The sequence below is a fragment of the Balaenoptera borealis genome (assembly GCF_965194805.1).
Source record: "Balaenoptera borealis genome assembly, chromosome: 11".
Classification (NCBI taxonomy): domain Eukaryota; kingdom Metazoa; phylum Chordata; class Mammalia; order Artiodactyla; family Balaenopteridae; genus Balaenoptera; species Balaenoptera borealis.
This window is the reverse complement of record NC_138868.1, coordinates 29672090-29699757: the sequence shown is the minus strand read 5'-3', so window position 1 is coordinate 29699757 and position 27668 is coordinate 29672090. Positions and strand designations below refer to the sequence as shown.

Sequence of the window (27668 nt, the reverse complement as noted above, 5' to 3'; positions counted from 1 at the left end):
GGCATCAACCAGAACCTAGATTTTGCGGAGAGATTTTGTGGGAACATTCTTAAGGACACAAGAAGAGAGAGCCATTCTTCTGCTTATTGTGAGGAGTGGATGTGAACTGCAAAGGCATCTCTCCCTCCTGAGGATGAAGTCAACACACTGAGGAGAGCGGAGCCAAGGAATTCACAGGCAGTAGAGCCAGAGCCAGAACCTCTTGATTTAGTCTCTTGTAACATCAGATCTACTTTTCAACTTTCCGTTAGTTTAGTCAAAACCGTTCTAATTTTTTGAGCCAATTTGATTTGGATTTTCTGTCACTTGGTAGCCAGAAGCCTCCTGATGGAGTAGACAGTCATATCCTCAGGGAACTCTCTTTATAGGGCTGGCACCTGGATCACCTCAGGGCCACTCATGGCCACTGGTTTTCCTTCTCAGAGGTTGTTCTCTAAAGTTTACCTTTTTCCAATCACCATGTCTCTGAGCCAGATTGATAAAACGGATGCCCAAAGGGAGTTTTGAAAATAAACTTTTCTTCTAGTCATATGAATTTGCCAATTGAACAACATTTACTGATACGTGTGTATATGTGTGTGTGTGTGTGTAATATACATATATATGTATATAGTTTATGTGTACATGTGTGTTTGTGCGTATAAGTATATATGGGTATGAATATATATAGTTTCACCATGTTTCCAAACGAAATTTTGGAAGACCAAATTGGCATTTATCAAGGTTTTTCTCAGGGAGATTGGGCTGCATGGACCCTGGATGTAGGGTATTTTCTTTTCTTTTCTTTTTTTTAATGGAAAGAGTTTATGAAGTAAAATAAACTCAAGTTAATCCCAGCTATGTCATTCCCAAACTATGCGCCAAGGGCAAGTTATTTCATCTTTCTATTTTTAGAAATATCCTTGTTCTTAGTGGTAATAGTACCTACCTCACATGGTTGTTTACACGTTTAAATGAGATAACATTAACTTTCCCATCTTAGATCTCAGCACAGGCAATCAACTAAATGTTTATTCCCTTCTTTTTTTGTTCACAAGAAAAGCCCATGTGAATCTCATCATCTAGTTATTCTTCTACCTACCTGCATTTGCAAAGTATAAAGATATTTACATTTTTCTGTTTTATTTTCAAGAAACTGAACTCACCAAATACTTTGTTATTTGACAACATTTTGCATATTTATGTGCAAGTCCTAAAGTTTCCATGACCTTGCAGTTTGCTATTAAAATTTTGTGTAGTCTTTTGTCCTAGCTAAAGATATATGAACACATTTTACACAAAGCCCAAAGCTGGCCAGACCTTCCTTATGTGTACAAGACAGATCTTTCCCTTGGAACTAATTTTCCGCTAAGATATATATTACAGAATATGTTATATTTTTCCTGGCCAGCAAGAAAACCACACTCTATTCAATATCAAATATGTGAGTTGATACACTCAGAATTTTCAATAATCTTGGGTTTCTAGACTAGTAAGGATATGGAACCATTTTCGATTTCTAAAAATCTACTTATATTACTAGGACCAAATTAACAAAAACAGCAACAACAGCCAATATTTTAGTATCTGTTATGTGTCAAGTGTTTTGCTCTTTTTTGCTTTGTGTGCATTTTCTCAGTTAATCTTCAGAATATTCTTTCACGTAGGTACTATTTGATATGACTGTTTCACAGAAGACAAAAATGAAGCTTAGTGAGGTTAAGAAATATTACCAAGGTTACCGGGTGGAATAAGGAAGAAGAAATTGAAGGTATTATGTCTAAAAATATGTCTAAATCTAGACTTAGTATTGCTAATTTGGGTAAGATATACCCTTCAAAAAATAGATTGGGTTTATACTTTGGTTTTAAAACATGATCAAACAATTAGTCCAGTTTGAAATGCACAAAATTTATGCTGAGGAAATTTCAAATATATGCCTATTTAATTTATAAGAATACGTGACTTTTTTCTTAGTCATGGACATTTGCTCACTTGAACAGCCTTTACAGACACTTCTCTACAGCAGCAAGTATTTATTTCTCAATGAATTCATGTTTCCCAGTGAAACTTTCCAGTGAAGAAGTAAGAACAAATTGACACATATCAAATTGCAATTGACTTACTTTATTAATTGCATAGGCATTTAGCTAAGATTTTCCAAAAGTTAATCTATATTTTTTCTAAAATAATTCATCACTGAACATTCAGTTTTGAGCTCTCTTCAAACTTGACTTATACAAACTTGTGTAATATAACCACTGAGCAAGAGATAGTGTAGAAGGCTCAAATACTAGAATAATTATTGCATTATATTACTATGATAGAGCTTTTAATCTTAGTATATTACAATCAAGAAATATCTCTACATCCATAATCAGCTATTACCCAATCTTTTAAAGAGACAATTAAACTTTCAGTTAAAAAGGAAAGACTTATATTCTGGTTTGGTGTCACCAATGCTGTTTTTCTTAATTGAAAACTATTTGCCAAAAATCTGTACGTAAACCAGTAAAAATCAATTTGAGTGCTTTTCAATGCATGTAGTAGTACATCTGTTTTAGTCAGAGAATTAGTATCAGACTTGATTATAGAATTAAATTTGTGTAACCCATGCAAAATCTATCTTTACCAGCCAATTTTTTAGGAAGGATTACTATGAATTCCTAAAAAAACCTGGACTATCTTTTTCACCCTTTTTCTGATATTATCTAATGTTTTGCTACTGGCTCCATAATGTAATTATCAAATTGGATTATGATACAGTCGAATAAATTTCATCTGGTATGTTTGAAGATTATCTGTGATTAGCCAAGATATAACTCTCACCAATAAATGTCTTCAACTAACCATTTTGTCCTGAATAACACACAAAAAAGCAAATGTTCTCAGGAATTCTCCATCCTCAGATTCTGCATGGATCCTATGATAACACTCAGCCTTGTGTCCTTCTTCTCTGATAGCTTTAGCATGGCATATGGATTCATATTAAATGAATGTATAGAGATTTATCAAAAGCCATACAATCTTAATGCTAGATGGTCTTGAGAATTTCAATCCTACTCTTAAATTCTACACTTAAGAAAATGAGACCTCCGAAATGTTAACTGGTCATGCTTTATTCTTAAGGCCACACAAATAAATAGTGACAGAGAAAGGATTCTGACATTATGGGTCAGTAATTTATAAGTTCATTCGATAGCTTTCCAATGAAACAGCTAGATGAAGGCAAGGTTTTGAGACAAGAGTACATACACTTTGATACAGGAAGTAAATCTTTATTGCATAAACCTATTACAAAATACCATGAGAGGAATGTAGCCATCCCATGGTAAATAGACAGAGAGAATTTCATTGGAAATAATTACCCCAACAACATGTTATCCACCTCTATAATCCCATGACTATGCTTCCCATTGACTGATCTCGACCAGAAGCCGGGGGACAAATGAGTCCACTGAAGCAGTCCATAAAGGTCAATCTGCTGGGGCAGCCCTTCCTGGGGCATAGAGCATGGTGAGGAAGTATGGAGTATAGAAATGAAAGATCAAAATGGAATAGGTCAGCATAATCCCACACTGGATCCTCTGTGGTTGTAGAATTGTCTAATTCTCTTACACAAACGTATTTTATCCTTTGATTTTTCACCTTGGATTTAATACCTAATGCAGTACAGTTATGTTTCTACATGCCAGTTTCTTTCCTATTAAAAAATAAATAAACTTAAAGATACAGGTTTATGTAGAGTAGACCTGACAGAATTCTAAGGGGGAAACATTGCAGTGTAAAGGAAAACATGAAGTACTAGCTCTCTTTTCCCCTCCTTCCAATAGAGAGTATGGGAATCTACCTTACACAAAAGATTGCTAAATAAAGAGTAGATTTCTGATGTTCTTACCATTGATTTGGAAAGGAGATGAGCTAATGGTTAATATTTGGCATATATTCTGAACCATTGTGTCAAAGCTGGATTGAGTGGGATGAAAACAGCATCTGTTGCTGCTGATTTGTCCTCCCCCAGAGGCTGGGCAGCATTTGAACTTGTGACTAAGAGGCAACAGGTTTATCACACGTGATAAATTCCCCAATCTCTCTGTTAGTCTTTAGGAAAATTCCCAGCAAAAATAACAGAAAGAACCGTGAGTGAACTATATGCACAGTTTGTGAAATACAGGCGCTCAGGTAGGAATGAGCTCCCACATAAATGATTAGGAATGGGTTGAAAGTCAGGGAAATAACAAGATATGTGAGTCTTGAGTTCATTTATGAACCCAGAAAAAAGGGAATAATACATTTCTATTTTAAAGTATTAGCTCTTGCAATGCACTGAAATAGAATCTGCTTTTCTGTGTGTAACTGAAGACTCTGGGAGGCCAAGATGTTAGGAAAGATAGACGTCAACTTGCTCACATGCAAACCACCATAGATTTTGGCTTGAGTACACTCTCTTTCCTACGAGGTCTTAACTTACACAAAATTGGAAAATCAGCCAGGCTTGACCTAGGCATCCTTTCTGGTTCCTTTCACCCATTTTCTCCACTTCTTAGAGCCCCTCAACTAAAATATTCATTATCCTCATGATGTTCGCCCTCTCTACTTGAGTGTTACTTTACTCAAGACCAACATGCTTTGAGCCAAATCAGTCCCTCTTCTTCATGGTCCATTAACTTATACCCTGCCAATCATTAAAAATGGCTCAACTATCTCTTAGGATATTTACATTGGACAAAAGTCTTCTAAAGCCTAAAATCATAAGGAATATATTTCTAAAGGTGTCATTCTAAGTAGCCAGGAAGCAATTTACCATTGTATGACCTATATTATGTACACATCAGACAGCTATGCCTTTCCACAATAGTACTTTGGATATTTCCTTTGTTAATCCTGCCTTAAATCACGGGGTCCATCAACAAGGATATTATATATTCTTGACTTTTGAGATTTTCTTTTTTATGCTGAACTTTCGCCAGCAAATTTTGATATGTGTATTATACTCACCCATCTTTACTATTAACTAGAATTTCATCTCAAAAATTATGTGAGATAGTTCTGTCCCTCTCATAGCTGTGAATTATTAAGCTGGTACTATAGAGACAGCAGGCCCTCTCAACCTTTCAGAATCTGCACAGAAAAAAAAAAAAAGGCATCAAATCTAAGCCATGTATTGAAAGCCAATGAAGATGAAACCTATCACAATCTCCTCACATTGCTGAAAATTAGGAAATCAAGAGTGAAATGTGAGGGGCAAACTTTTAAAGTCAAAATACGTAGACTAATTGCCATTGTAACCTGCCCAAACAGAGAATAGCAAGGGATATCCTAAAAGTTTTTTAGGTATTTATCCATTTGTTTGTTTATTTGTTTACTTATTAATTAAAAATATATATTGAACTCTGCTAGATATTTAGATACACAAAGGCAACCAGCAAAGTTCTCTGAAGGAACTTATAGTGTAGACTCATAATTTTAGATTTGCGTTCCAACCCAAACTATCACTTAAGATTATGAGCATTTGGGCAAATAATGGCTTCTCTGAAATGGGTATTTTATAGCTTCACGGAAGATCAGATTAGGTAATCTATATAAATCAGTGTTTTCTGGCACATGTTAAGCTTTGTGTGTAAGAATTTTCCGGTGGTAAAGAGTAGAGAATCTGGAGTCAGATCACCAGGGTCTGAATCTACCTCTTGACCGTAGATAAGATAATTATCCTCTCACAAAAATTAGCTCCTTTTCCAGTCAGCGGCCTGAGGTGACCTCTCAAAATGGTTCGCTATTCACTTGACCCAGAAAACCCCACAAAATCATGCAAGTCGAGAGGTTCAAATCTTCGTGTTCACTTTAAGAACACTCGTGAAACAGCCCAGGCCATTAAGGGTATGCATATCCGAAAAGCCACCAAGTGTCTGAAGGATGTCACTTTAAAGAAGCAGTGTGTGCCATTCCGTCGTTACAATGGTGGAGTTGGTAGGTGTGCCCAGGCCAAACAGTGGGGCTGGATGCAGGGTCGGTGGCCCAAAAAGAGTGCTGAATTTTTACTGCACATGCTCAAAAATGCAGAGAGTAATGCTGAACTTAAGGGCTTAGATGTAGATTCTCTGGTCATTGAACATATCCAGGTGAACAAAGCCCCCAAGATGCGGCGCAGGACATACAGAGCTCATGGTCGGATCAACCCATACATGAGCTCTCCCTGCCACATTGAGATGATCCTTACTGAAAAAGAACAGATTGTTCCTAAACCAGAAGAGGAGGTTGCCCAGAAGAAAAAGATATCCCAGAAGAAATTGAAGAAACAAAAACTTATGGCCTGGGAATAAATGCTGCAAAAAATAAATGCAAATAAAAGTAAAAAAAAAAAAAAAAAATTAGCTCAAAATAGATTAAAGACTTAAATATAAGACCTTAAACTGTAAAACTCCTAGAAGAAAACGTAGAGGAAAATCTCCTTGATATTGTCTTGGCAATGACTTTTTTTGGGTATGGCACCAAAAGCTCAAGCATCAGAAGAAAAAATAAGTGGAACTACATCAAACTGAAAAGCTTCTGCACAGAAAAAGAAAGAACAAAATGAAAAGCCAACCTACAGAATGGCAGAAAATATTTACACACCATATATCCAATAAGGCATTAATAGCCAATTATATAAGGAATTGTACAATTCAATAGCAAAAAAACATACCCCACAAATAATCCAATTAAAAATGGGAAAGAGATCTGAATAGACTTTTATTTTCCAAAAATCACATACAAATGGCAAACGTGTACATGAAAATGTACTCAACACCACTAATCATTAGGGAAATGCAAATCAAAACCACAATGAGAGCAAGCTAAGTGTCCATCAACAAATGAATGGATAAAGAAGATGTGGTATATATATATGCAATGCAATACTAGTCAGCCATAAAAAGGAATGAAATTGTGTCATTTGCAACAACATGGACTTGGAGATTGTTATATTAAGTGAAACGTCAGTTAGAGAAAGACAAATGCCATCTGATATCCCTTATATGTGGAATCTAAAAAATACAACAAACTAGTGAATAATGCCATTTTCATTATTGTTATTTAACATGATCTTGACATAAATGACTATAATACAACACAGATAATGGTGAGCTCTATTAGATATTTAAAGATATATTACTATAGGATCTTGTAAAAATAGAATATTTTTAATTTTCAATTAAGTGGATTTGTAATTAATGAGTTTTAAGATAGATATATATGATATAAAGTGTACATAACACAAGGTATATATAACACAAGATTATATATGTATAACCTCACTGGGTTTACAAATAGACTTCCAACTTATCTATATACTGCATTAAAAAAACCTAAAATTTGGAATGTTATGTGAAATATGTCTTCTTTAAGAAAAAAATCTCATTTCACTGCTCTTATGCCTGAGTTAGAGCAGATAGACTATTTAGGACATTATAACCCTAGGGTACTTATCATCAAAGTCGTACACACAGAGTAACCCATATATAACTGTGGTTTCCAAGGTAGGCAGATAAGAACAAATATAGACAAACTGAAAATATATAATTAAGTGTACAATCTTAAGAGTTTACGCTGGAAGGAAGGTTGTAGGACAGTCATTAAGTGAATGTCTCAGAATCAGATATGTTATGTCTTGGGTACAAGGAACAGAAATCTGAAGAGAAGATGGGACCAAGTCAAGGGCTGGCATGATGGGAGGCATTCCCAGAGGACTATTCTGTTTTAATTTGCAAATTTAGTGATATTCAGCCAGGCATGTACTCAGCACCAAAGAGAAGCAAACAAGGGAGATATGCTGGGCCTTAAGAAGCTCTTTTAGAGGAGAATTGATCAATTATCATTTCTTGAGAAACTTCTATGCGCCAGATAGTGGGCACTTTACAATGTATTACCCCATTTTATTCTGATAGAAACAATCAGGGGCATGTCAGCAAATTTAAATGACTATTGTGAGAGAGATCATTAGTGCTCACTCACATCCAGCTCCCATCTCCTTCCTGGTGCCCAGGAAGACTACAGTCCCCAGGTGCCTTGCAGTCAGAAGAGCCATATGACCAGTTCTAGCCAATGAAATGTGAGTGGAAACGAAAAGAGCCACTTTCTGGACAAGGTAGTATGAGCTTATATGACACCTCCACACCCTCTTTTTCTCTTCTGAACAAATTCGGAGGCCACAGATGAAGATGGGAGAGACACAGGATGGAAACAACCTGCATCCTTGAGTCATTGTTTGGAAGAGCTGTCTAACTCTCAAGGGCTGCCTAATCCACATTAGACCTAGTATGAATAAGAAATAAATCTTTCTTGCTCTAAATAACTGAGGCTTTAGGATTTATTTACTTCTACAGAAAAGTAGAGCCTGTCCTTACTGATATATAGAATATACAGTGGGCAAAGGGTAGATATTGTAATCTATACTTGCGTGACTCCAAAGACCAAGCTCTTTCCACTCTATCATACTGCCTCTAATAAGCAATGTAAACCACTGCTGATGGTGGTGACTAAGACTGTATATTCTATAAACTCAGAATAAAGTAGATCTCATCTTTAACTCAGAGTCCTGATTGTAAGGAGGTGGGCTTTGACTTGGATCTTGAAATAAATGGTGAAGGAGGTAGGGGACTATCAATAAAAACAAAAGGAAGCTGTGTGAAACCAGGCCTTTGAGGTGGGCGTGAGAATGGTCCATTTGAGGAGGAGATAGATACATTAGGAAACCACAGAATAAGATTAGAGTGGAAGAGGAGAGATTTTCTTAGGAATGTCAATGTCAGCCTGAGGAACTTTGATTTAAGACAGGAAAATGATGGAGAAAGCACTGGACTGAGAGTCAAGTTTTTCATGCTGTTATCAGTCGCTTCATCTCTGTTAAACATGAGCACCTTCTTTTGTTACATGTGAGGTATATCCTGAATAATCTCTAAGATCCTTTCCAGTTCTCTGTTTCTTCACGTCTACATCTCGAAGTTCCTTTGTGCGGATTCATTAGTTGTTCTACTTAGGGGAAATTAGAACCAATGATACAAGTTACACAAGTTACAACATTGGTATATGGGAAGACATAGTGAATGTGTAGTCTTAGGAATTTAAGGCGGATCATGAAAGAACTTGAATAGCAAGTCATCAATTATAAACTTTATTAAGTCAGCAATGGGGAGTCTCTCAGGGTCTGTGGAAAGATAGATCTTGTAGAATTGGTTGTAGAAGGAAGAAACAGGAAGTAGAAACAGCAGCTGGGAGATTTCTGCATAACTCAAGCTAAATGTACAGGAGAACTTCACGAGGATAGAAACAATGGGAGACGTAATGAACCTATAGGTCAAAATTAACTAAACAAAATAGTTCAAATAGTGTTGGGTTGGATTTTTTTAATGGATACTGCAAAATCAAAAATGCCTTTCCTTTCCTTTCTTCCTTTCTCCACTAACACTTCACCTTTTTATGAAAGATATGCATCCTTTACCTAAGGCATTGGCAAACCCAGATGCCTCTATGAAACAGCCAGGTAACCTAGAAAAATAATGAGTGCTTGCCAGAATGAGACTGAAGATCTTGGGGTTTCATGACCTGTCTTAAGTGGTAGCCATGGCACTCTCGGCAATTATTTCTATGCAGAAATGTAGCCCATAAGGGCCAAGTGTTCTCATTTTTTTCAAGAGAAGTAGAAAATGTGGATCTTTAAAATGTGAAAACTACCAACATTCACATGTTGACAACTACTTTGAAAATTTTAAAAACCCTCTGTAGGCCAAACAAAACATGTCTGTAGGCCAAATGTGGCATGTGGGTCACCAGTTTGTGAAATCTGTCTAACTCTGTTATCTGGCAAGGTAATGGAGCATTCTGGTTAGTCAACATTCTGACTGAGTTGCCACATATGTTATATAAGGCTTCGCAACCTTCCAAGAATATGAATACATCAGCTATACTAAACACTATTTAACATTACTGAAAATTTCCCTCTTGATTCAAACATATATTCAAGTAACACATATGTATTATTTAGCTATATTTCATACACAACAATAGTTATTTGGGGATATAGAAATGTGAATGGGGCTTCCCTGGTGGCGCAGTGGTTGAGAATCTGCCTGCCAATGCAGGGGACACGGGTTCGAGCCCTGGTCTGGGAAGATCCCACATGCCGCGGAGCAGCTAGGCCCGTGCGCCACAATTACTGAGCCTGCGCGTCTGGAGCCTGTGCTCCACAACAAGAGAGGCCACGATAGTGAGAGGCCCGCGCACCGCGATGAAGAGTGGCCCCCGCTTGCCGCAACTAGAGAAAGCCCTCGCACAGAAACGAAGACCCAACACAAGCCATAAATAAATGAACAAATAAATAAAAATTAAAAAAAAAAAAAAAAAAAGAAATGTGAATGACCTGTTCTCAAGGAATTCACAATTGATAAAGGTAGAAACAGAAGCCACAGGGAGTACCAACACAAATCAATTTGACAACTCGGAATCCTTCAGTATTCCAAGAGCATCAATGATCAACAGATAGAAAACATGGAGAATGGAAGGTACTGGCACATTTCAACTGACAGATATTCTAAAAGTCCTGTTTTAGAACTTCAACTTTGAATACTGATAATTTCTCGGAAACACTGCATCAAACTCTCAAGCCAGATTCTGTACTAGTTCCTGTCTTTTTCCAAAATACTTTTTCTTAAGACATTTCTTTTAAAAATTATGGACAGGCAGAAACTAACACACCATTGTAAAGCAATTATACTCCAATAAAGATGTTAAAAAAATATGGACAGGATCTGCCTTTAAAATACTAAAAAATTCCATTCTAAGATTTCTGGGCTTGTAAATTAAGTTCCATGGGTGGGAAATAGGAAGTAAGAAGAGGAATGAGTCTGGGGAATACTCTATTCCTTTTCAATTCACAACAACAACTTCTCTCCTAAAGCCGTTCTTCCTTGCTACCCTCAAGAGCATGGTACACAGTATGTCCCTTTGCTCTGGTTAGCACTGTTCAGCAATTTGAGAAACTATTAAAGAAGTAACTATAAAAATGAGTACAATATTATTCTGCCTCTCTTCCCTAACACAGGATTTCCCTGGCTACATACCCATTTTTTGTGGGGGTCAAATTAGTTTTTAAATTCATTTCCTCCTTGGGTATCACAAGTGGGAGAAGAGGAGAGCATACATTTTCACATGCAATTTTGGATAAATATTTAGGGTAAAAATTCTTTCTTTCTCTTTTAATGTAAAATCAATGAACCTCACCCACCCTCCCCAATTCTCATCATTTGGTATCACTAAAAGACTATTCCAAAAGTTCAAGTTGAAATAAATCACTATTTTATTCTTATAGTTGATATATCCAAAGAGATGAGCAGGACCATTACAAAGAGAACCACAAATCAAGAAAATAAGAATTAGGGGCTTCTCTGGTGGCACAGTAGTTGAGAGTCTGCCTGCCAATGCAGGGGACACAGGTTCGAGCCCTGGTCTGAGAAGATCCCACATGCCGCGGAGCGACTAGGCCCGTGAGCCACAACTACTGAGCCTGCACGTCTGGAGCCTGTGCTCCGCAACATGAGAGGCCGCGATAGTGAGAGGCCCGCGCACTGCGATGAAGAGTGGCCCCCGCTTGCTACAACTAGAGAAAGCCCTCGCACAGAAACGAAGACCCAACACAGCCATAAATAAATAAATAAATAAATAAATAAATAAATAAATAAATAAATAAAAATAAATAAAATAAAAATAAGAATTAAAAGTGTAAAGTTCTTGGCTCAATTGTATATAAAATAACTATTTTTCCTTTGTGGTAGTAAGTATAACATCATGTACTCCAAGTTGTGTAGAGAACAGGAACTGAATGATGCAAGATTAATTACTACACTATTGTCATCTCTAGCTAATAACAACATAGAGATCATCCCTGCTGTTAAAGTCTCTCTGGACATATTTGTTTGCCTTCGGCATAAATTAGGGAAGCATACAAGTAGAAAGACGATAACACAAAATAAAGTTTGTGCCTTGGGAGGAACAGAATTTGTTATTACTTTGTCACTGCAGGCAACAGGGTGTGAAACCAGTAAGAAATCAAGCCAGTTCTTGACGTCAGTTATTTCTAATTTGGAGCAATTGAGTGCATCTTTGACTTATGTGCAAGGGCTGATCATTGATTAAGCTACAGGGGTGTTTCCTATGGTGTTCCTTTGGCCTTATTACTGTGAATCACAATGCGTTGTCAGGTTACTTTTTGTTTTGTGTTTTTGTTTTGTTGTTTTCTTTCTCCAGAAGACCTTGAATTAAAATCTTCCTGAAGTTGGTTACAACCAAACTTAATAATTTCCAGAGTATTAGCCACGTATTTTCCCTTGATTTTGACCTTCAAATTTGGGAAAGCAAATGTAACATTTTGGAGGTTTCATAGGTACAGAGAAACATTTTAATCTCATGTTTTCAAATTTGGATAAACGGTACCGAGAACAATCATTTTGACATGCAAAATAAACTCTTCAATTATTGCACATTCATAATAGTCTGTTTCAATTTAAATGAAATATTGCTTAAAAGAAAACACAACTGATATAGATATTTGCTCAGAGTACAGGGAAGTTAAAGGAGATTTTAATATTTGATAAAAATTAACAGCCATTATGAAACCTAAAAAAATCGACCAACATCTTGGAGTTGCCAGGAAGAAAAATGGAAAGAATCTCAGTCTCCAGTAGCTTTACAGAGCTGTTGAATTACCCAACTCCACCACTACAGCCTCTAATTGTGTTTGTTATTTGAGACTCCCATGTCCTAAAGATCTCATTTTCTACTTCTAGAATTTTTCAAGATATTTTCCTAAATATGTACAGGTTCTTCCCTAAGATGGGTTTGGATATTATTTATTAAGATACAACTAAAAATAATCATCTCTTCTAAAATGAAAATTTACTAAACTTTTACTGTGTGCCAGGTAGTACACTAAACATTTCTCACAAATGATCTTGTGTATAGTCCTAGATTTATGCACTATAATCATTCTCATTTGAAAATGTGGAATGGTATTTCCCTTGGAAGAAGAGATTTTAGACTCAGTAAATTTTAAGGAACTTGCCCATGTTCAGACAAAGTCTCTGACTCAGTACTGAATTACTTCTTTATGGGAAAAAAAAAAATGATTTCTCTTAGATTAGTGGTTTTTGATGTTGAAGATATACAAGATTTTTCCACTGTAAATGTCTTCATCTGAATTGGAGTGGGTCATTCCACTCTCCATGGGTTACCATCTTCCCAAGAATTGTGTCTGTATTCTGCATGCCAGCTAAGGTTTCAGATTAAAATGACCTGAGTCCCTATTTCACTTCCTCTGCAAAGTCTAATGCCCTCTCTAAGATTTCTCATGGTATTGCCTGTCTTGCAATTACTGATTCCACTAGATTCTTTCACTTCTATGAGTTATCTCCTACTTCTTTTTGGTTAATGCCAACTCAGAAGTAGAAATTGGCCTCTTTATGGTATTTGTGCAAATCTCTGACAAAAGGCATGTGGTTTATTTTGCATGTATTTGTACACATCTCTGACAAAAGGCATGTGGTGCATAGAAGATTTTGCTGAGGTTTTGGAATAATTGAAATGGTTTTCCTTAAGCAATCAAGAAAAAGTAAAATTAAATATTGGGTTATTTTTAATAAAAGTTCTTCCATCAATCCCTCACCAGAAATTTCTTAGGGACCATCTTGCTTTGCAGGATCATCCACCTGTCTTATGCTTGGTTTCCACTCTACTCTCTCCCATCCCTTCTCCTCTTTTACCTTCTTCTCTCTGAATTGTATGTGTATTTATTAGACAGAGTACTTTAAGTATACTATTTAAAGTACTTTATAAAACTGTGGCCCTAGAACATCAATTCCACATTCAAGCTCACTTAGTCAGACACTGTCCCTACCAAAGACGCTTCCCTCCCCTAGATGTAATCTGTGCCAATTAATAAAATAATTAATCTTTAAAAATCTGCTATACGTACCTGGAAATTTCTCTCTAATGTTTATGGGAGGAGTGGTGTGCAGAATTGAAAGAGAGAGTAATATTTGCTCTCCTCTTCGGGCAAATAACTAAACCAATATGGATAGTAAAATATTAAAATATATAACATAACCTGAAAATAAATGTGTCTGGGTTGTTAATTCCTTAACTTTTACACACCTAGATGACTATTGCCATTGTCTTTTCAACTCCTCAGTGACCAGAGCCACTATCCATTGCAATATAAATATTTTTGGATTTATTTAAAGGTAAAGATGAAAATATTTTGGCCATTTATTATCAGATAAAAATTATAAAGAATTTTTATTAAGCCTCTGATTTATCGTAAATACAAACCCGGACTATTTACAGTCACTTTTTAAATTTTTTTATTTTATATTGGAGCATAGTTGATTAACACTCTTGTGTTAGCTTCAGGTGTACAGCAAAGTGACTCAGTTATACATATACATGTATTTATTCTTTATCAAGTTCTTTTCCCATTTAGGTTATTACAAAATATTGAGCAGAGTTCCCTGTGCTATACAGTAGGTCCTCGTTGGTTATCTATTTTATTTTTTTTTTTAAGATTTTTTTTGATGTGGACTATTTTTTTAAAGTCTTTATTGAATTTGTTATAATATTGCTTCTGTTTTATGTTTTGGTTTTTTGACCACGAGGCATGTGGGATCTTAGCTCCCTGACCAGGGATCGAACCTGCTCCCCATGCATTAGAGGGCAAAGTCTTAACCACTGGACCACCAGGGAAGTCCTCTGGTTATCTATTTTAAATACAGCAGTGTGTATATGTCAATCCCAAACGGTTACCAGGGGGTAATAAGGGAAGGATAGATTGGGAGTTTGAGATTGACATTCACTTTTATTCTTTATAATAAAACCAAGATATAGGAACTATTACCACCAGTCAACCAGTAAGGAAACCAAAGCTCTGGCTGGTCAAGAAAGTTACTTGAATTTCAGAACTCTTAAGTGATGAAGCCAGGATTTCCCACGAGATCTATTATATGATTCTAAGTGCATGTAATTCCATTTGGTGATTCTGAGCACAGCCATCCTTACTCCATCTCATTTCCAATGAGTCTTAATAAGAGAAAAGAGGTAGGAAGTAAAGACATCTTGCTGAGGGTCTGTTCTTTAACATAAATGGAGTGGGTTAATAAGAATAAATTATTTCCAGTATTGAGAAAGGATGTAAAAATGGCTTTACATCCTACAAGGTTAGAGGAAAACAGAAAAACAATGAACAAAGGGGAGGTGGAGTGACAGATGCTGGGACAGATTGTGTACCTTCTCCCCAGCCTCAAATGAGAAAAGAAAAGTGGAGGGAGGGAGAAAAAAGAAAGACAGAGACAGAGATACAAAACCATTTACACATGGGGCATTTTAGTTGATGCCTCTGGCATAGTTGATGCCACCCGCCAAAAAATATACAATGCAAATGTTCCATCATCTGCTTTATGCCTCTCCTGTTGGCCAGAGTAGACAGCTCGTTCCTTGCAGGCTGTCTCACGTTTCTAACGGTGCAATATTTCAGCGTTTGGTTGCAATTGTCTAAAACAAATCTCATGCTTTCTTCTGTGTCTGAGTGAACTGGGCTTGTTAAGATGCTCAGGAAATATAATGTAAACATATAAAAGCTTCCCCCCATATTTTCATTTCCTCATATGTGAGGCATTTTGAATTCTTCTGCCATGTCCTCTTGCTGGTTTATATGTGGTTTTACTTACTTTTCCGCTTTATTTAGTTGCATGGGGGTTTTTGTTGTTGTTGTTTTTACAAGTCTCAAAAAGAAAAAAATCACAATTATTCTGGTGTTATAGAGTAAATAAAAAGCTAAGAAAAAATGATTTTAAACAAAACTGAACACACTCTGCTGAGTCAATAGGATGTGAAAACATCTGGCTGCAATGTGAAAAGTTTAGTCAATTGATAGCCCTTTGGTTTTAGATTTGTTTTGTCTTATCTCTGGATTCACCAGATCTCTAAGTTGGCCACATTGGCACAGTATAAACCCAGCTATAGACTGATTTTCATCTTGTAGACTACTTAACAATATATAGAGTAATTAGAACACACTTTAAATAACATCTAGAGATGGGGGGCAGGAAGGAATTGATACTTGTTGAACCTGTACCTTGTATCAGGTGTTATTTCAGAAGTTATGAGTATGCATTATTACTTTTTTTTTTTTTGGCTTGGCTGGCACAGTGATTTATTTTTTTTGATTTTTTTTTTATTGGAGTATAGTTGCTTTACAATGTTGTGTTAGTTTCTGCTGTACAGCAAAGTGAATCAGTTACAGATATACATATATCCACTCTTTTTTGGATTTCCTTCCCATTTAGGTCACCACAGAGCACTGAGTAGAGTTCCCTGTGCTATACAGTAGGTTCTCATTAGTTATCTATTTTATACATACTAGTGTATATATGTCAATCCCAATCTTCCAATCCATCCCCCCTTGGTAACCATTAGTTTGTTCTCTACATCTGTGACTCTATTTCTGCTTTGCCAATAAGTTAATCTGTACCATTTTTCTATATTCCACATATAAGCGATATTACACGATATTTGTTTTTCTCTTTCTACAAGAGACCCACTTCTGACCTAGGGACACATACAGACTGAAAGTGAATATACATTATTTGTTTGTGTGTTTCACAACAATCAATGAGAGAAAGCAAGTTAATTTAAGCATTTGTGCTTACTACTGTATAAAACACTCCCAATAACTTATCTAATGTAATATCTTAAATTACAATATGAAGTAGGCGTTATCCACAATGTACAAATAAAACATTAAGAGAACATAAGGAATTTGACCTACAGTTGGAGTTAATTAAACATGAAGCTGGATTTGAAATTTCACCTCTCGAATTTCAACACCTATGCATTTTCCATTATGCCAATACAGTGCTGTAAGATCATGTTCCTGAGCCTTCACAGAACAGAATTTAGAAAACATTTATGTTTCAATTATTTATTAAGGATCTTTTCAATACATAGTAGGTGAGCAAGGTACACATACTCCTCAATAGACGAAATAAGAAAAGACTATTGAATGATAATATTGCAACGCGCCCCTTATTCCAGCATAATTTCGAAGGATTTACTCAGATCTGAAATTCTTAAATTAATAATTTGAGACGTGGTGGAACAAGGTTTCTAAGAGAGAGGGGTGGAATTAACATTGATCAAGTGCCTGATAAGTGTGAGATGGTATTGTTTATTTAACTCTTTTTTTATGAGTGAGGAACATCGGAAGTGCTAAGCATTCTACGTTTATTACATCCTTTGATATTTACAATGACCTTGTATGTTTATGACCCATGACTGACCTCATTTTACAATGGAAAAAAGAAGTTGGTCAGTAGTGAAACCGGAAATCAAACCCAGGTCCTTTGTCCTCAGACATCCTGCTGGAAGATACATACAGCGAGTAGCCATACCAAGCAAGTTCCACTTAGGGTAACTCCATGGTTGCTTCCTAAACCAGCAAATGAACAGAGGATTTTCATCACTTTAAAGATTCATTACTCAGGATTTCCCTTCATCCATTTAATTAAGTCATTCCTCAGCTAGTGCTAGTATTTGGCCAGCCTTCCACAGTCTCTCAACCTCTTTGTGTTTATGGACAAGTCAACCAGCAGAATAATTTTCATCTGACAAGCACCAATTGCACTTGTTTCCCCGGATCATTAAGCACATTGGCGTTTACATTAACAACCATTTTCTGCCTTGTTGGTTTTCATCTACTTCATTCACAAATTAATAAGCACATAAAGAGGACTCAGTTAACGCCTCTTTGAACACCACGACTAGCCTTCTTAGTGGCAGAGAGTGAAGCTTCAATGTGAAAAGAGAAAACCTGGAAACAAGCTGAACTCAAACTGGAATTGAGATTTATTCAGCTTTTTGGACTTAGAAACTATGCCAAGAAGAATGAGTCACAGATTTGTAAATTCAAATTTGCTTTGGACGTTGTCAATATTCCCCATCAAGAGCCCTCTAACCAGGGTTTCTCAACCTCAGCACTATTGACATTTACGGCTGGAGAATTCTTTGTTGTGGGGACTGACTGCCCTGTGCATGCTTGCCCTCTGTCCACTAGATGTCAGTAGCATTCCTCATCCTCTCCCCACCTTTTGTTGTGACAGTTGTCAAAAATGTCTTCAGATATTGGCAAATGTCTTCCTGAGGCAAACGTCTCAACTTCTCACCCCAGCTGAGACCCACTGGTCTATCCTCATCAAGATTTACTTCTCTGTGCTATTCTCCTAGACCTCTGGAACCAGCACAAGTCTTAGAGATAACATTCTCCCGTTTCACGGATAAGGAAACTAAAGCCTGAAAAGAAGAAGTGAGACGCATACATGGGCAATATTTGATGAATATATACTGTGTGCCAGAATCTTTTCCATATGCTACAGGGATTCTCATGGGCGAAGCCTTGCTGTTCTTATTTTATAAATGAAGAACTGAGGACCAGATCTTGCCCAAAAACTCCAGACTAAGTTGTCTTGCTAAGACTCATTTGTGAGAAACCCAACTTTTAATCCAGCACAGATAACCTACAATATTTTTTAAGTCACCATAAAGACTTGCAAAATTTTATTGACTATTTACTATCTGAAATGAAAATCAGCTCTAATGGATTCCCATGGTCACGGTAGAAAAAATATTTCAGTTGCCCTCAAGTTCAGGCAAGAGGATATTGAGTCCTCTGCAGTCATAACACAGTTGTTGCTCTCCCATCTCCTGCTCTATTGTTTAACATGTTTGCATTATTGCTATCGTCTTCCCCACCTTTTCCCTTAAGATGTGACTCTTCGTGGATCCCAAGTTTTTCCCTCTGCCAGGCCTGGGGACACCACCAATTAGTTCCAATTTATATAATACCTTTCATATCTTTAATATCATTTCATTGTTTGTTTACTTAAACATTCCTTAATTCCTGAAATATCCTTGAAGGGTAGGGGGAAAAAGTACCTGGTACTCTATGGTATTGTAACTTACTGCATAGATGTGTGAGTTCATTAAATGTCAAATAATTTGATAATTGACTTTGTAAATGCTGCATTTTATGTTGAAATCCTAGCGTTTAAGAGTGGTTTAGTATTATTTGGGGAACTTATTTAGGGTTTTTAGATGGATCTAAAAGCATCCAGTATCCTCTTGTTTTTAGAGTCTCTCAACAACCTTTTTCTCCTGCAAATTTGCTCAACCTATACTCTGACCTTGAACTTAATGCCAATGAAAATACATGTGGAAGTTTTTTAAAATTAATTAATTAATTTTTGGCTGTGTTGGGTCTTTGTTTCTGTGCGAGGGCTTTCTCTAGTTGCGGCAAGCGGGGGCCACTCTTCATCGCGGTGCGCGAGCCTCTCACTATGGCGGCCTCTCTTGTTGCGGAGCACAGGCTCCAGACACGCAGGCTCAGTAGTTGTAGCTCACGGGCCTAGTCGCTCCGCGGCATGTGGGATCTTCCCAGACCAGGGCTCGAACCCGTGTCCCCTGCATTGGCAGGCAGATTCTCAACCGCTGTGCCACCAGGGAAGCCCCCCATGTGGAAGTTTTAAATCATGGATCAAAATTCTTTGGTTGTCCTCCCATCAAGATTGAGGTCTATGTCCTTTCCCCTTGAATCTGGGTGGGCTTGTGACTGTTTTGACTGATAGATTTGGCAGAAGTGTTGCCATATGACTTATGAGGCTAAGTCATAGGCTGTGCAGCTTCTGCCTTGGTCTCTTGGAATGCTAATTTCTGGATGTTCCCTCTCAAGATGTTCCATCTAAGAACCCACTGTCTGTCCTGAGAATCCCAAGCCACATGAAGAGGTCATGTGTAGTTGCTCTGGTCAACAGATTACCCAGCTGAGAATTACAGCCTTGGGTAATCCTATCACATAGGGCATGTACATATTGAGTGCAGAAGCCAACTTGGAATGGATCTTCCATGATATTTCAATCCATAGCCATGTCAGTCACCCCTAGCCCTTAGACTTTATAACTGCTGTCCCAGACACTGTGGAGCAGAAACAAAACATCCCTACTCTGATGAGTCTGAATTCTGGACCACAGAGTCTGTGGGTATAATAAATTTTTTTATTTTATGCCACCAAGTTTTTGAGTGGTTTGTTATCAGCAATTGATAACTGGGACATTGCGTTTATCCTGGTCCATTCCCTCTAGGTCCTACTCTATAACAGTTAATGGAAAATATCTGGGATCATCAGAAAAGTCTCATCATCTTTAACCTAGTTAAATATGAAAAACCTTTTGTAGGAAGGGGCCTACTTGCTAAAGATTTCAGGCTGACCACTTAGAAAATTACTTGGTCATAGGGAGTTCGTGTCAGGCCATTTTTCAAAATAGACGTACTCACTCCCTATAGAAATTTCCAAGGAGGTAGGAGGAAATGGGAAGGTGAATAAAAGACAAATGAGAATATAAATATAGAGATATAAATAAAAGACAAATGAGGAAATAAATATAGAGATATGAATAAAAGACAAATGAGAATATAAATGTAGAGAAATATTTTGAAGTTAACAAGGAAACTAAAAACTTTTAATGCAAGTGTTTACCTGAACAGGTGAAACTGACTTTTGCAATGTGTGTAGTTGGGTTTAAATTATATTTTTCAAATTATGCTCTACAAAATAATACATCCCATGAAGCAGACATAAATTATGTATACATTTCTATATACTGTGATAGTTAACTGTTTGTCTAGATGTTGCTGTGAAGGTATTGGTTGATTTGATTAAGACCCACAATCAGTTTACTGTAAGTAAAGAAGATTACCCTCAATAATGTGGGTGGGTCTCATCTAGTTAGTTGAAGGTCTTAAGAGCAAAAACTATTTTCCCGAATTAGAAGGAATTCTGCATCAAGACTATAACATAGAAATTCTGCCTGAGTTTCCTGCCTGCCATCCTGCCCTGCAGATTTTGGACTCGCCAGCTCCCACAACTGAGTGAGCTAATTTCTAAAAATCTCTCTCTTTCTCTCTCTCTCCACACACACACACACACACACACACACACACACACACACACACACACACACACCTATTGGTTCTATTTCTCTGGAGAACCCTGACTGATACACAACTTAAATATATACATGCATATTTATACACATATATACATATGCATGTACATACATATATAAGTACTGAAATTAAATGTTTGAAAAACATTGGGATAAGCCAATATTTACAACAGAAGAATGCCTGCAGAAGTTACCATATTTCATTGTGTATAGAATGTTTCTCAAACTTAATTTACCATAGAACCCTTTGGTTGCAAAGCATTCTATGAAACGTTATATGGCAAACATTTTGAGAAATTTTGGGTTAGCAACTTGAGAGAAGCAGGGAAAGTTTGAAGTAGCTACTATAGGACAGTGAATGAGGTGAGGCAAACGCTTTTTGGAAGGCACTGATATTTCAAGTATTTTATGGAGCACAAATATTGTGCAATAGTTTATGACGTTCTCTATGAATGAAGTAGATAGTGGAATTTACACACCTCTTGGTATGAGCAAAAGGTACAGTAGAAAATCAAGAGGGTATGTAACCCTAAAAGTGTTGCTTATGAAACTGTTGAACTGTGGGAAAACTTCCTATCTACCCAAGCTATTTACCTAAGCCAGAAAGCTGGCAATCGTTACTGATCTTCTCCTTCATCACCTTACATCAGAAGGATGAAAAATCAAATCATTATACTTTCTAATTTCTCTTAAAGCTGTATCCTTTCCTCAATCCATATTACCTTAAATGGGTCCCATCATTTCTATGCTATATTTATCTATGTAATAGCCTTATAGGTTTTCTTCAGTTCAGTCATCAAAGGATCCTCCTTGCTGTAGGTAGAATGATCTTCCTAGAACATAAATATAATCTTACTACTCTGAGACTTTAAACCAATCATTACCTTCATAAGGTCTAAACTCAGAAATATCATGGTTTGCTGGTAGCTACATGACGTCACCCATCCCGATCCTCCTTCAGTCACCTCCCTCACCACATCCCCATAGCAATCGTGAATCAAACGTACAAAATGAGATACAGTTTTCTAACTCATTTGTCCCCATCATACTTCATGTCGTACATATGATTTTCCCATTGCTTGGGGTGCTAACCACTAATCCTTCGAGAAGCAAAGCAGGAGCCATGTCTTAAAAGCATATTCACAGTCACATGAGTGAAAAGAAACTAGATCTAGGAAATTAGAGACCTGTGCAATCACTTCTTTTAGAGGACAGGGGACTTAGAAATGTATTTCCAATATTGAAAAACATACATAAATGTATGCAATACTTGGGGAGCACCTGTAATGTTCAGTTAATTAGGGTCAAGTTCTAATAATTGATGCCGTAGCTTCATTTTCTCCTTTATTGTTTTAACATTACATTTTAAAATGTATGTTGATACATTCTGAAGCTAGATGGCGAAGTGTACAATTACTGCAATTAAAATAATTACATGTGTACTTATGATGAAAAAAGTGACAAATGTGTTATACTAACAAATAATTGTGTCTTAAAAAGCTAAAGCTATAAACCATTTTGCTACTTAACTAGTTCTTTTTCAAAAAAATAACATTTTCTTAAATTCTTTATTTACACGTTTTAAACTATAGATACACCTAAAGAAAAAAAATTTTTAATTTTGTCTATACATATATTATTGAAAATAGCCATTACTAACATGTTGTTTGGGTTTATATCATTCTGTTACATTCTTTATGCAAATGAAATATTTTGAATTAACAAAATTGGATTAAACAGTAATATTCTGTCATGAACTGTTTTTCTTAAATAAGAAAAACTGTGTACTGTGTTTATCTTTCTACATCATCACATATTTTTCATGGAATAATTTTCAAAGGCCTCGTAATGTTGCATGATATGAAACTGCCATAATTTAAATAATTAATTTCCTTTGACTGGATATTGAGTTTCTTTTCATTGTTTCATTATTTTAAGATTAAACTACTGTAGGATTCTTATAGGCATATCTTGGTACACCGTAAGGCCCCTTTCCCATTTAAGATTGATTCCCGGGGGAGAATTGCTGACTCAAGGGATATGCAAGTTCAAATACAATGATAATATATTGCCACATTTTTCTTCAGAAATGCTGTAACAATTTTCATTCCCATTAACAAGGCATGAGACTGACCATACACCATTGCCAGATTTAGCTGGTTAACTGTTTCTGAAATGATTTTTAAGTCTTCTAACCTTTTATTGGTAGCAACTTTCCCTAAGGCCCTGTCTTTGCAATCCTGGTTTTCTTTTCTTTAAAAAAAGGAAACTTTGATATGGAAAATTTGATTAGTAAGAAACACATCTCACCTCCTCATAAGCCTAGAAGACAGGAGCAATGAGGGGAGGAGGAAGCTTTTGAAAATTTTCTAGGAAGACAATAGCCACAAAAAGATGCTAAACTTAGCTGAGTGATTTTACAATGTCCATGACTGTTATTTTTTCACCAGTTAAAGAGCATGGCAAAATCAGGGACTAGTGTGTGTGTGCGTGCATGTTGATTCTGGTTAGCATAAACCCCTCTGTTAGATGAGAATTAGGTTCACAATCAGATACTAAAGAAAATGCTGTGGTAAGACGTTACAACAGAAAATTAGAAAATTCTACACTACATTCAGATTGAACTAATAATCAAGTGGATGAAACACTTAAAAAAAGAAGGAAAAAAGATACATTGAATTATTTATTGATTATAAAAAAATTAGTCACAAAAATAATGATACATCCACATAAGCTTATAAGCAAGACCTATTTAGCTAAGCAAGCTGACCTTGGCATTCAGCTGATACTGGGGGAGGGGGGAAACAACAGCAGCAAAACCTGACCATAATGCACAGAGTGTTGTAAAACATGGCTGTGCATGTGTCTGTTTTTACACTTATACACCCTCACTTTACACTTTCTTAATATACCCATCTTAATTCTACCTGTTACCCTTATATTTACATTTTGGTTTTCTCTAGCTCACTGCAAAAAAGCCCTTTAATCCAGTATAATTATGGCATTCAGATCTTATCACTGTCTTCATTTTCCTCCCAAGGAAATATGATTGTTTCATTTCAACAAAACCTTGTGTGTGAAATGAGGAGAAAACTGCTGAATTTCCAATACCCAGGAAATAAATATTACATATGAGCTTTTCCTTTCCCCTGGGAGTTGCCCGGAGCCAAGGAGAGCATCTACCCTGTCCGATCAGCTCAGAGTAGTGCTTGTCAGTGCAGTGAAGGTGAGACATTTAATTATTTCAACAGGAGATGGTAGCGGCAATGGAAAAAAAGGAAATATTATTATTAGCTGAGAAGGCAGCACACCTCCTCCAGCAAAAACTGGTCACCCTAATAAAAATATAAATAAATGAATCAGGTAAGAAGCACCAGCAGGACTGAAAAGGTGCAGACATGTGACTCTCCATCATCTGTTTAGAGAAGGATAGTCTTTTCTAGTAAAATAAGTGGTCAGGGTAAAGGGGCCAGGATAAGTGGGAAGAGAAATCCAGTCAAGACAAAGCCTTAGGTTCTTAAACAGGAGATCTGTGCCATGTGTGCTTGAGCCCTAACACGTTCTTCCATTGCGGAAGCTGGGCTGGAGAGAGACAGAGATAGATGGTTTGCTCTAGATTTGTATTAAAGAAACCCACCCTGGTTGCACATTAATTAGCAGCTGGTATTTTCCAGGGCTAGGTAAGAGTGTAACTGTTTTCCCCCTTTCTTTCTTTTTTTTTTTTTTTTTAACATCTTTGTTGTAGTATAATTACAATGTTGTGTAGTTTCTGCTGTATAACAAAGTGAATCAGCTATATGTATACATATCCCCACCCTCTTGGGTATCTCTCCCACCCTCCCCATCCCACCCCTCTAGGTGGTATCAAAGCACTGAGTTGATCTCCCTGTGCTATGCGGCTGCTTCCCACTAGCTATCTATTTTACGTTTGGTAGTGTATATATGTCCATGCCACTCTCTCACTTTGTCACAGCTTAGCCTTCCCCCTCCCCATATTCTCAAGTCCATTCTCTAGTAGGTCTGTGTCTTTATTCCTGTCTTGCCCCTAGGTTCTTCATGACCTTTTTTTTTTTTTTTTAGATTCCATATATATGTGTTAGCATATGGTATTTGTTTTTCTCTTTCTGACTTACTTCACTCTGTATGACAGACTCTAGGTCCATCCACCTCACTATAAATAACTCAATTTCGCTTCTTTTTATGGCTGAGTAATATTCCATTGTATATATGTGCCACATCTTCTTTATCCATTCATCTGTCGATGGACACTTAGGTTGCTTCCATGTCCTGGCTATTGTAAATAGAGCTGCAGTGAACATTTTGGTACATGACTCTTTTTGAATTATGGTTTTCTCAGGGTATATGCCCAGTAGTGGGATTGCTGGGTCATATGGTAATTCGATTTTTAGTTTTATAAGGAACCTATATACTGTTTTCCATAGTGGCTGAATCAATTTACATTCCCACCAACAGTGTATGAGGGTCCCCTTTTCTCCACACCCTCTCCAGCATTTATTGTTTGTAGATTTTTTGATGATGGCCATTCTGACCGGTGTGAGGTGATACCTCATGGTGGTTTCGTTTGCATTTCTCTAATGATTAGTGATGTTGAGCATCCTTTCATGTGTTTGTTGGCAATCTGTATATCTTCTTTGGAGAAATGTCTATTTAGATCTTCCCATTTTTAGATTGGGTTGTTTGTTTTTTTGATATTGAACTGCATGAGCTGCTTGTATATTTTGGAGATTAATCCTTTGTCAGTTGCTTCATTTGCAAATATTTTCTCCCATTCTGAGGGTTGTCTTTTGGTCTTGTTTATGGTTTCCTTTGTTGTACAAAAGCTTTTAAGTTTCATTAGGTCCCATTTGTTTACTTTTGTTTTTATTTCCATTACTCTAGGAGGTGGGTCAGAAAGGATCTTCCTGTGATTTATGTCATAGAGTGTTCTGCCTATGTTTTCCTCTAAGAGTTTTATAGTGTCTGGTCTTACATTGAGGTCCTTAATCCATTCTGAGTTTATTTTTGTGTATGGTGTTTGGAAGTGTTCTAATTTCATTCTTTTACATGTAGCTGTCCAGTTTTCCCAGCACCATTTATTGAAGAGGCTGTCTTTTTTCCATTGTATATTCTTGCCTCCTTTATCAAAGATAAGGTGACCATATATGTGTGGGTTTATCTCCGGGCTTTCTATCCTGTTCCATTGATCTATATTTCTGTTTTTGTGCCAGTACCAACTCTCTTGATTACTCTAACTTTGTAGTATAGTCTGAAGGCAGGGAGCCAGATTCCTCCAGCTCCGTTTTTCTTTCTCAAGATTGCTTTGACTATTCATGGTCTTTTGTGTTTCCATAAAACTTGTGTAACTTTTTGTTCTAGTTCTGTGAAAAATGTCGTTGGTACTTTGATAGGGATTGAATTGAATCTGTAGATTGCTTTGGGTAGTATAGTCATTTTCAAATGTTGATTCTTCCTGTCCAAGAACATGGCATATCTCTCCATCTGTTTGTCTCATCTTTAATTTCTTTCATCAGTGTCTTATAGTTTTCTGCATACAGGTCTTTTGTCTCCTTAGGTAGGTTTATTCCTAGGTATTTTATTCTTTTTGTTGCAATGGTAAATGGGAGTGTTTCCTTAATTTCTCTTTCAGATATTTCATCATTAGTGTATAGGAATGCAAGAGATTTCTGTGCATTAATTTTGTATCCTGCTACTTTACCAAATTCATTGATTAGCTCTAGTAGTTTTCCAGTAGCGTCTTTAGGATTCTATATGTATGGTATCAGGTCATTAGCAAACAGTGACAATTTTACTTCTTCTTTTTTGTTTTGGATTCTTTTTATTTCTTTTTCTTCTCTGATTGCTGTGGCTAAAACGTCCAAAACTATGTTGAGTAATAGTGGTGAGAGTGGGCAACTGTGTCTTGTTCCTGATCTTAGTTGAAATGGTTTCAGTTTTTCACCATTGAGAACGATGTTGGCTGTGGGTTTGTCATATATAGGCTTTATTATGTTGAGGAAAGTTCCCTCTGTGCCTACTTTCTGGAGGGTTTCTATCAAAATAGGTGTTGAATTTTGTCAAAAGCTTTTTCTGCATCTACTGAGATGATCATATGGTTTTTTTCCTTCAGTTTGTTAATATAGTGTATCACATCGATTGATTTGCATATATTGAAAATCCTCGCATTCCTGGAATAAACCCCACTTGATCATGGTGTATGATCCTTTTAATGTGCTGTTGGATTCTGTTTGCTAGTATTTTGTTGACGATTTTTACATCTATGTTCCTCAGTGATATTGGTCTGTAGTTTTCTTTTTTTGTGACATCTTTGTCTGGTTTTGCTTTTCTAAGAATTTGTCCATTTCTTCCAGGCTGTCCATTTTATTGGCATATAGTTACTTGTAGTAATCTCTCATGATCCTTTGTAATTCTGCAGTGTCAGTTGTTACTTCTCCTTTTTCATTTCTAGTTCTACTGATTTGAGTCTTCTCCCTTTTTTTCTTGATGAGTCTGGCTAATGGGTTACCAATTTTGTTTATCTTCTCAAAGAAACAGCTTTTAATTTTATTGACGTTTGCTATCATTTCCTTCATTTCTTTTTCATTTATTTCTGATCTG

General features: G+C 36.5%; 1 long non-coding RNA gene and 1 pseudogene across 7 annotated transcripts in view; both read left to right on the top strand.

Moving 5' to 3' along the window:
- The window catches only part of LOC309606576, a 494104-nt gene that overhangs the window by 380957 nt on the left and 85479 nt on the right, over positions 1 to 27668 (top strand). The window lies entirely within an intron of this gene.
- LOC309606566 (large ribosomal subunit protein uL22 pseudogene) lies at positions 5704 to 6320 on the top strand (annotated as a pseudogene). The gene has a single exon. The product of its transcript is annotated as a large ribosomal subunit protein uL22 pseudogene (transcript).